Genomic DNA, 11,912 nt, shown 5'->3' with positions numbered 1-11,912 from the left:
ACATTCCCACCAAAAGTGTAGAAGGATTCCTTTTTCACTCCCCACAGCCTCTCCAGCATTTGTTATTTGATTTCTTGATAATAGCCATTCTTTCTGGGATAAGATGAAATCTCAGTGTTGTTTTCATTTGCATTTATCTAATGGCCAGTGATGTTGAGCATTTCTTCATGTATTTATTGGTCATTTGTACTTCTTCCATGAAATATCTATTCATTTCACTTGCCCATTTTCAACTGGGTCTTTTATTTGGGGATGTCTAAAATTTTTGTTCTTTATATATTCTAGAGATGAGTCCTTGGTCTTACGAATTGTAGGTAAAAAAATTTTTTCACATTCTATATGTTGCCTTTTCACTCTGTTAGTTGTGTCATTTGCTACGCAGAAGCTTTTTAATTTGATATGATCCCATTTGTTGATTCTTGGAACTATTTCCTATGCAACTGGGGTTCCATTCAGAAAGTTCTTGCCTACGTCTAAGAAGCACTTCAAGAGTTTTTCTTAATTTGTCTTCCAGCAGGTTAAGTGTTTCTGGTTTAACACTGAGTTCTTTGAACAAACCTATATTTAAAAGTGGATGCAGTATTTGGATGAAATTCCTTCTTATCTGTAGATTGGGACATATAGACAAGGTACTATGTTTACAAGTTTCTTGGATTGATTATTTTCAATGTTCATTTGAAATACTCATACAATTGGGTTCATCTGTTTCTGTTTTCATTTCTTTTTTTTTCTTCCATTAAGTTTACTGATACATTTTAGATATAAAATACAGTTACATTCATCATTGGGATCTTGTACCTTTACATGATGTATCTTGGTTCTTATTTTTTTCCCCTACCCCTGCCCTCCATTCACCCCCTCCACCCTTCTTTATTTGCAGACTTTGTTTCCATTTTTTTCTTTTCTCATATTTTTTCTTTTCCCTTCTTTCCTTTCCCCTACCCCTCCTACTTCCCCTACTCCTTTAGAACTTTTCTTCTTATTACACAATATCAATTATACATTTTTAAAGTTACAATATCAAAATTTAGAGGACATTACCAATGATTTTACAGAATTTTAAAGGATATAGAAAACATATTACAAAAATCCTTTCTGAAATAAATTTGACAACTTCTAAGAAGTACCTTCGAAGACCAATTAATGAAACTGACTCTGGAGGAAATAAAAATTTTGAATAGCACCTATTAAAGAAAGTATATTCCTAGCTTGAAAACCTACCTATATGACAAAAACAGGCCCATATACATTTTAATTGATGAATTATATCAAACATTTAAAGCAGAAAAAACAAGGAACACTTCTCCCCTCATTTTAGGAAATCAACATTGTGCTAATCCTAAAACTGGATAAAGATAATAGAAGAAAAAAGCATGAACATAGATAAAAATTTGTTTAACAAAACAAGTTATTAGAAGTCAGATCTGGCAGTATACAGAAAGTGGTTTTATTATAGGGATGGCAGTGTTGGTTCAGCATTGAAAGATCTACACCAAAAGTCATCATTTTAACAGAGGAAAGGAAAAAAACCATATGATACTGTCAGTAGTTGCAGAAAAAGTATTGGACTAAATTCCACAGCTGTTCATGGTAAAAGCTATCAGAAGACTAGAAGTAGAACAGAACCTTCTCAACAGATAAGACATGTACTCCATACTTCAGCAAAAACGCCTTATATGAATGGAAAATATACCATGCTTTCTCCCTAAGGTGGGGAACAAGGGCAGATATGCCTACTCTTCATCTGTCCATTAAACTTTGAAACATAGGCCCAAACCAAAGTAGTCTGGCAATACAAGAAAACAATTAGCATAGTATTGGTAAGGTAGAAGCAAAATATTTATATGTAGATGAAATGATCATCTACAGAGAAAATACTAAGAAAGAACCTGTATTTGAATTTAACAGGATTAGAAAACACAAGGTATATATAAAAATTCAGGTCTATATATGCTTGTTATAAATGAAGAATTGGCTATTGAAATTTAAAAGTTATATAGGAGTACAAAGTACCTAGAAAAGTAAAAAGACAAAAAAGGGGGAAAAAACAGTGTTGGAAGACATTTATTACCTAATTTTTTTTTTTTTTGGTACCAGGGATCAAACTCAGGTCCTTGCACTTGCGAGGCAGTGAGCGGAACCACAGAGCTAAATCCCTGCCCTTATTACCTAATTTTAAGACTTCCTCTAAAGCTACAGTAATCAAGGCAATGTTGGCGTAAGGAAAGACATATAGATCATTGGAATAAAACAGAAAATCTGGAAACATAACCACACATATATGGTCCACTGAGTTTTGAAAGATTATTTAACATTAACATTTTATAGAACATAAACTCAACTCAAGAGCAGAGGAAAAGATAGTGTCTTCAGAAAATGGTACTAGACACTGTTATCTGTATGTAAAAAATTAACCTCAACCCTTTATTTCCATACATAAAGATAACTTGAAAGGATCTATGAACCTAAATATGAAAGACTGAAACTAGAAAACTTTAAGAAATAATTATAAGGGAAAATATTCATGAATTTAAGGGAGGCAAGAATTTTCTACGATACAAAAAACATGATATATAAAAGAAAAAAAGTTGAGATTCCATCAAAATTTAGAACTTTAAATGACATTGTTAAGAAAATGAAAAATAGACCTTAAACAGACCATATTTATAATACATATAACCTATGGCCAGAATGTATAAAGAACTCTTATTCATTAATAGACAACCCAATTAAAAAGTAGACACAAGAAGATGATAAATAGCCAGTGCAGCACAAGGAAAGGTGTGCAACACTAGAATCAGAAAAATACTAATCAGTACAGTAACAAGATCGTATTATACACTCATTAGGGAGATGAAGTTAAAAGTGTCAAAAGAACAGATGTCAGCTTAGGTGTGAACCAGTTAGAATTTTCGAATACTGCTAATGTGAATGTAAAATGATAAAACCATTTTATAAAACAACATAGAAATTACTTGTATTACCGTTAAGAACCAACAGTTCTGTTCTTAAGTTTTTACTTAAAAGGAATGAAAACACATGTTCAAAACAGATTTGTTCATACAAGTTGACTATCCCTTATCTGAAATTCTTGGGACCAGAAGTGTTTCAGATTTTGGTTTGAAGTCCACTTGATCTGCAAAGAGGATAGCTACTCCTGCTTTATTTCGGGTTCCTGTCACATGGAGTATTGTTTTCCACCCTTTAGTTTTCAGTCTATGAGTTTCTTTTTGAATTAAGTCTGTTTCTTGTATGCAGCATATTGTTGGATCTTGCTTCTTGACCCATTCTGCCAGTCTATTTCTTTTGTTTGGTGAATTGAGACCATTAACATTGATGGTTATAACTGGTATGTATTGCCTTATCCTGGTCATAACTTTTTCTTTTTGTTGAATTCTCCCCCTTTGCGTTTAATTTCTTGTCATGTCCAATGGATTCATTGTGTTGGGCTTCCTGGGGTTGTGATCCTCATTCTCTTTTCCTAGGATATTGTCTAAAATTTTTTGGAGTGCTGGTTTCATATTCATGAAGTTCCTCGGGTGCTCTTTGTCATGAAACTATCTTACTTCTCCACCAATTTTGAAAGATAGTTTTGCAGGGTACATCAATCTGGGTTGGAGGCTGTTTTCCTTTAGGGCTTGAAATACATCACTCCAACCTCTTTTTGCCTTGAGGATTTACCTTGAGAAGTCTGCTGTGATTCTGATGGGCTTTCCTTTGTATGTGATTTGTTTATTTTCTCTAACGGCATGTAGAATTTTGTTCTTCTGTTGGGTTTCTAGAATCCTATTATATGCCTATGTGTAGATTTTTTTTGATCAAGGCTATTTGGAGTCCTATATGCCTCACTTATCTGTATGTCAAGTTCTTTTCCCCTGCTTGGGAAGTTTTCTGCCATCACTTCTGTGAAAAGTTTTTTTATGTCATCTGCACCCACTCCTGTTTCTTCATTGACTTTGATCAGTCATGTTATTCTTTGCATCATCCAGCAGCTGCTGGATTGATTTCTTGTGATCGCTTACAATTTTAAAGCAATTCTTCTTTTCCTGGTCACTAATTGCAATCTTTTCTTCTATATCTGAAATTCTGTCCTCACATTGGCTCATTCTGCTGCGTAAGTTTTCAGTGAAGTTTTTAATCTCTTGGAAATCTGTTTGTATCTGTTTTATGGATTCCATTTGTTTCCTATGTTGGGATTCCATCCTGTTCCTCAGCTCCTGTATCTTTTTTATCTGTGTCCTCTCTAGATTTATTAATCATGTCTTGCACTATGGGCACAATCTCTGCTGTTATCTGAGAAATTATTTCTGATTAAATTTTTTCCAAGCCCTCTTTTGTTGCCAGTTCAGGGAGTCCAGGTGGTTGAGTATCAGATTGTTCCATCTCTTTTCCCTTTGGGGTTGCTGTAGGTGATCTGGAAGTCTGGTGTTTTTGTTTTGTTTTGTTTTTGTTTTTGGGTACTGGGGATCGAACTCGGGTCCTTGAGCTTACACAGCAGGTGGCGATGGAAGTCTGGTTTTGAGGCTTGTTTACCTGTCTTCTCATTTTGACCGGGTGGGGGGGGGGATGCTGCTGCTGGCGCCTGCACAGCTCACCTCCTCTGCTCTGCGAGCAGTGCTATGGTGGCCTGGGAGTCTCCTCCTGGATGCTGGGACTGGCTCCTCTGTTTTCATTTCATTCTTGGTTTATCCCCAGCCCTGCCATCTTTGTTGATTCAATCTTGTCCATGAAAATGAAGAACATTGGCATGATTTCAAAAGCCAAACTCTATAAAAATGCATATTCAGAGATATGTGACCCCTTCTCTTTTCCGTTCCAACCTGTATCTTCATGCCTGAAAAGAATTTTAGACATCGCTGTGGTTTATCTCCTTACAAAACTCAATCTTACCCCATAAAAGCTTGTTCCTTAGCATTTAATTTTCTAGGAAGGGCAATTAGAAAAAAAAAAGGCTAAAAGTTCTTCTGGCGGTTATAATGAAAAAAGTTTCAGAAACAATTTTTTCATTTAAAAAATGTTAAATAAACTGAATCATTTAATATGTAGCCTTTCAATATTGGACTTATTTTAACACAGAAAAATGTGTTTAAAATCTATTCAAGTTGTCTATATGAAAAGTTCTCTTTATTGTTAAGTAGTGTTCCGTGTTAAGAATATATCAGGTTTTTTTTTTAAAAAAGAATATATCGTTAATTTTAATCACTCAACTCATTCTGTGTCATCTATAGTTTTAAAGATTGCAAATAAAGCCTCTATAAAAATTATCACCTATTTTTTGTGAACACAAATTTCCCTTTTTTTCTGTTATACATGGCCAGTGTGATTGCTGGGTTGTATGAAGGGTATGCTTAATTTTATAAGAAACCTCCAATTGATTTTACAGAATGTCTGTATCATTTTAGATTCTTACCATCACTTTGTGAAAGATCTACCTTATCCACATCCTTGCTAGCATTTTTTTGTTTTGTTTTGGTACCGGGGATCGAACTCGGGTCCTCAGCTTGTGAGGCAGGCGCTAGAACCACTGAGCTAAATCCCCGGCCCTAAAATTCTGTAAGAGATTTTTTTTTTTTTGGTATCGGGGATCGAACTTGGGACCTTGCACTTGCGAGGCAGGGGCCGGAACCACTGAGCTAAATCCCCAGCCCCTTGCTAGCATTTGTTAACAGCAATATTTTCAATCATATCCATTCTGAATGGTACATAGTAATATTTCATCATGATTTTAATTTGTACTTCTATTATAGCCAATGATGTTAAATATCTTTGCAAATGCTTATTTGTTTATTTGTAGCTTTCATCACACAGATTTTATACATGTTCTGCCTGAATTATACCTAGTATTTTCATTTTATTTGATGATAGTAAATGGAACAGAATTGTTTTGTTTTGTTTAAGATAGAGTCTCACTATGTAGTTCAGGCTGGCCTTGAACTCACTATGTAGCCCAGGATGGCCTCAAACTCATGGCACTCTTCCTGCTTCTGCCTCCTGAGTGCTGGGATAACAGCTAAGCATCACCACTGGCTCATTTTAAAAAATTATTCATTTACTCGTTTTGAGTTTGGGGGAGGTAATGAGTTTTTAATTCTAGTTTTCACTTGTTCATTGCTAGTATAAAAATACAATTGATATTTGTATTTATCATTTTTCCAGTCATCTTCGACCTTGTAAGATGCTTCACTTATAAGTTCTTGGTACTTTTTTGGATTCTGTGCAATTTTACATTTAAACAATATGTTTGTAAAGAAGGAAAATGTCGTTCCCTTCTTTCTAACATGTGTGTTTTAAAATTTTCTTTTCTTTGCATTTTGTACTGTCTGGCAATTCTAGCTCCATGATGAGTAAATGGTGAGAGTAGACATCCTTGCCTTTTTCTTCTAGGGGAAAAGTATTTAGTATTTTACAATTAAATATAATGCTAGCTTTAAATTTTTCTGTATATTTCTTTTTATCAAGTTGAGGATAGTTTGTTCTTACTTGAGTGAGAGCTTTTATGTATTTATTTTTTGTTTGTATGTGTGTGTTTCATTTTATTTTTTTAGTTAATTTTGGGTATTTTGTTATATACATAATAATCACAGTCACCATAGGGAATTTGTACCTGTACATAGTACATCTTGTTTCTTCTTTTTTTTTTTCTCATTTCCCTCCCCTCCCTTCAACCCTTGTTGCCCTCCTTATTTATTAAAGCTTTGTTTCCATCTTTTCTTTCTATTATCTTTTTCTCCATTTTTCCTTCCTTCCGTCCCCTCTCCACCCCCTTCTCTTATTCCCTTCTCCCTTTCAACATTTTCTTCTACTTCCCAATATCTATCTTCCATTTTGGCCTTTATTTACACTTTTGATTTCTCACATAAGAGAAACAATGTGATATTTATACATGTGTGTCCAATTTATTTCACTTAAACATATGGTCACAAAGTGCATCCATTTACCAAAAAAGTCTCAAGTTTATCCTTCTTTATGCCAGAGCAGTACTCCACTGCATATAAAAAACTACATTTTCTCTATTCATCCATTCATTGATGTATATCAAGGCCGATTCCAAGATTTAGCTTTTACGAATTGTGTTGCTATAAACATGGGTGTGCATATATTGCTGTGGTATGATACTTTTAATTCTTTTGGGAAGATATCAAGAAGGGGAATAGCTGGGTCAAATGGAATCTCTAGTGTGAGACTTTTATAACAGATGAGTATTAAATTCTTTCAAAAGCTTTTCTTCTGAATCAACTGATATGATCATGAATTTTTTTTAACTTTTTTTTTTTTTCCCAAGACAGGGTCTCACTATGTAGTTGAGGCTGGGCTTGAACTCACTGTATAGCTCAGGCTGGCCTCAAACTTGAAGTGCTCCTCCTGCCTCAGCCTCCAATGTGCTGTGATTACAGATGTGTGCCACCATGGCTGGCTCTTTAGCTTATTAATATGGTAGATTACATTAATTTTTGAATGTTGAACCAGTCATGTATTTCCAGAGTAAACTTCACTTGGTTGTGGTACATAATTCTTTATATATATTGCTGAATTCTATTTTCTAATATTTAGTAGAGGATTTTTATGTCAGGTCTTGTGAGATATTGGTCTATAATTGGTCTACAGCTTTATTTTGTTTTCTTTTCTTATTGTTTTTATACTGATTTTGCCTATTTTTTGGTATCCGAATAATACTGGCTTCATAAAATAAGTTGGGAAACATTTTTTATACTTCAGTCTTCTGGGGAAAAGTTTATAAAATTGATGTCTTTAAATGTTTGGTAGAAGTCTGTCTGGGACTTGAAATTTATTTTATTAGAGTTTTAAAAATAACAAATTTGTGTTCTTTAATAGCTACAGAATTATTAACTTTACGTTTTTCACTCTGGATGAGATTTAGTATTTTGCAGATTTTGAGCAATTTGTCTATTTTTCTATATGGTTGAATTTCTGTGTATATTCATAGTAATTATCATTCTGTTAATATCTGCAGTATCTGTATGAATGGTTCCTCTTTCACTTTTTTTTTTCTTTTAGTACTGAGGATTGAACTCGGGACCTTTTGCTTGCAAGACAAGCATCAGAACCACTGAGCTAAATACTCAGCCCTCCTCTTTCACTTTTTCTTTTTTTTTTTTTGGTACTGGGGATCGAACGTGGGTCCTTGCGCTTGCTCAGCAGGCAGAGGCACCACTGAGCTAAATCCCCGGCCCTCCTTTTTCACTTTTGATATTAGTAATTTGTATCGTTTCTCTTTTCTTCAGCCTGTCAAAAGGTTTGTCAATTTTATTGGTCAAGCCAGAGAACTAGCTTTTTGAATCATTGATTTTTCTCTAAGGTTTATCTCTGTTCAATTTCATTGATTTCTGCTCTTATTTTTACTATTTCCTTCCTTCTGCATGTCTTGGGTTCATTTTTATTTTTTCTAGGTTCTTGAAGTAAAAGCATGGATTAAGAGTTCTCTTCTAAGTATTTATTGATATAAATTTCCTTCTCAGATCTGCCTTCAAGGCCTCTCACAAAGGTTAATATATTGCATTTTCATCATCATTCAGTTCATCACAGTTTTGATGTTCTCTAAGACTTCCTCTTTTGGCCATTAGATTATTTAGAAGTGTGCTATTTAATTGCCAAGTGCTTGGACATTTTCTCTTTGGGTCTCTGTTGGTGATTTCTCATATGAAACCATAGGTTAGAGAATGATATACAGGCACTCTTTGTTTAATGACCCATTCCGTCCCTGTGACTGGATCATTAAATGAATTGGTCGCTAAGTGAGGAGTTGTATATGGTATGTATATTACAATTTTCAGAACAAAGAAATGTCAAAGGAAGCTCCAAAGTGACCACTTTGTTTCTATTTGCATAACTCTTACATGCAGTACTGTAATGTAGAACAAAACATAAAACTACAGTACCATACTGTACAGTACATCAGCAAAAATTACATTATTGTTTAAACAATGTGTACTATATTAAAAAAGACAATGAGGCTGTATAAACAAGTTGTACAGAACTGTACAAAAAAAATAATCATGGGTCCTAAGTTGGAGCAGCAAGCTCTAAGTCCGAACGAAACAGTCATTAAACAGGTAGGTACCGAGCATTAGTTTCAGTAGGTTAGTGGTTTTACTAATTCTCTATGGCTGCTATCACAATAGATTTAATGGATTAAAATAATACAAATTTATCATCCTACATTCTGTCATTCAAAAGACTGAAATGAGTCTCATTAGGATAAAAAGAGCAAGGCTTAATTCCTCTCTGGAGGCTCTTCAGGAAAATCCATTACCTTCCTCTTTTGATCTTCCAGCAGCCACTCATGTCCCTTGGCACATGGTCCTCTCTTTCCATCTTTGAAGCCTGCTGTGGGTTGAGTTCTCATCATTCCACATCACTCTGATCTCTTCTGTTACCTCCCTTGTCCACAATTGAGGACCACTATGATTACAGCTTCGAGAATCAAGAATCACCTCCCTATTTTGAGGCCTAGTAAAAGCAACCTTAATTCCATTGGTTATCTTATTCCCCTTTGCCATTTAATATATTCACAGGTCTTGGAGATTGAAACATGAATATCTTTGGTAATGTATTATTCTGTTTACCATGGTGGTGATTTGAGGGGGTTCTTCTGTGTACATGCTGATTTTCTATCAAGTAGTTCTATCAATTACTGGAACTGAGATTGTTAAAGTCCCCAACTATAACTGTGGATTCGTCTATTTGTCCTTATAGTTCTGTCAGTTTTTGCTTTCTACATTCTGAAGCTCTATTCTTTGGTATAAAACTTTAAGATCACAGTGTCTTTTCAGTGTATTGAACTTTTTGTCATTATGCAATATCCTTCTTTATCCCTGGTGATATTTGCTCTGCAGTCTACTTTATCTGATTTTAATATATCCACTCTTGTTTTGTTTGATTAATGGTCGTATGATATATCTTTTCCTTTCAACTTCCCTGTAGTATATTTGAAGTGAGTTTTTGTAGAATGCATACACTTGATCCATGTTAATTTATTCACTCTGCCAATCTCTGTCTAATGTATTTGCATTTAATAAAATAGGCTTAAGTCTCTTATTTTGTTATGTATTTTATTTTGAATCATTCTTTTTATTGAGGAAAAATTCATACCATTTAAGATTAACCATTTTAAAGTTAATAATGGTGTAGCATTTGTACATTCACAGTATTGTACAAGCACACCTTAATGTAGTTCCAAAATATTTTCATCAACGAAGAACAAAACCTTTTATCTATTAACCAATCATTCTCCATACTCTCCTCTCACCTTAATCCCATTCTATCCCCTTGTAAACACTAATGTATTTTATGTCTTTATGAATTTGCCTATTGTAGGTATATCACCTAAATGAAATCCCAAAATGTGACCTTTTATGTTTGGATTCTTTCATTTAGCATAACTTTTTAAGGTTCATCCACATTCCACCCTGTGCCATCACCTTTTCAAATTTAAATTTTTAATTTTTTAAAGATTGCAAGAAACATTTATGTAAACTGATACATCTACAGACCAAATAATTCTGAAATTATATATTTCAGGTTTCACCAACTTTGTAAAAATGCTTTGAGGGCAACTACACCCACAGGTATTAACTACATTACTTCTTGACCCATTCTTTTTTCTTTTCTTTTCCAAATAACGTGTTTAGGATATTATTCAAGATAGAATGTATTTTCTTCATATTCTGCCCACTGCTGTATAGGCAAGATCTGCTATCTCACAATCAGTTCCAGTGCTCTCTTAATGTGAACCATCCTATCATCATAAACATTCACAGTGATTCCTATAGCTTCATTTACATCTTTCTCCTCATATATTGTATCACCTCATATTAACCTGGTGTATTGAACCCTGCAACATTATAACACCACTTTGAATACCATCCAGCCACTGGCCTAGTGCAGCAACAGCAAACTTGCTGACTATTTTGACCCAAGAGCCTATATTTTAATTTTTATTTGGCAAACATTTGTATATGTCTATGGAGTACAATGTGGGGTTTTGATACATGTATACATTATAGAATGTTTATATCAAGGTAATTAATATATATTGATATACATCACCTCATATATGTCATGTTTGTAGTGAAAACATGTAAAATCTATTCTTTTAGAAATTATTTCCTTTTTTACTCTTTTAATGGCTGTGTTATACACATTTTGTATCAAAGCAATCATATTTTACACAGCCTCTTAGAAACAGACATTTAGGTTATTTCCAGTCATTTGCTACTTATTATAAATGTTGTTATAAGGAATAGCCTTTTATGTAGCTCATTTCCTTTTATTTTAGGTATGAGAAAAATGAAACTGAAAGACATTAAGTTGTCCACATATTTTGGACAACCCTACACATTTGACACTTTCATGACAGGGCCGTAATTCATGTGTTGTGCTGCTGGCTGCCCTGAACTACCAGCGGTACATACATGACTGCCCCCTCAGGTGGCTTTTAATCAATCTTATTAGTAGAAAGACTGATAAAAGTGATTAGATCCGTTTGTGCCACCTGTGGCATAAGCTACCACTGGGACAGTCAGGCTTTACCATGGTGGTTCAAGCCGGCAAGAACGTGTTGATGTTTTCCAAATAAGATACACATTTTCTTTTTTCTTTTTTTGTGGGGGTTACCGGGGATCAAACTTGGGACCTTGCGCTTGCGAGGTAGGCGCCAGAACCACTGATCTAAATCCCCAGCCCAGATTCACATTTTCTATACTGATTTTCTATACTGACAGAATGACAGGATTTGATTATTTTTATGGCTAAATACTATTTCATCATGTGCATATCTCACATTTTCTTTATCCATTCATCTGTTGATAGATACTCAGTTGATTCTATTCTTTGGCTATTGTGAATAATACTGCAATAAATAGGGCAGTGCAGACATCTCTTCAACATATGGA

General features: G+C 34.3%; 1 pseudogene; it reads right to left on the bottom strand.

Moving 5' to 3' along the window:
- Nucleotides 1-10,593: 10,593 nt before the first annotated feature.
- Nucleotides 10,594-11,553, bottom strand: LOC101705723 (cytochrome b-c1 complex subunit 7 pseudogene; annotated as a pseudogene).
- Nucleotides 11,554-11,912: the final 359 nt, after the last annotated feature.

This window comes from Heterocephalus glaber, unplaced genomic scaffold (assembly GCF_053883595.1).
Source record: "Heterocephalus glaber isolate CG9 unplaced genomic scaffold, H.glaber_assembly_v1.0 deba00001729, whole genome shotgun sequence".
NCBI lineage: Eukaryota > Metazoa > Chordata > Mammalia > Rodentia > Bathyergidae > Heterocephalus > Heterocephalus glaber.
This window is presented reverse-complemented; position numbering and strand designations above follow the sequence as displayed.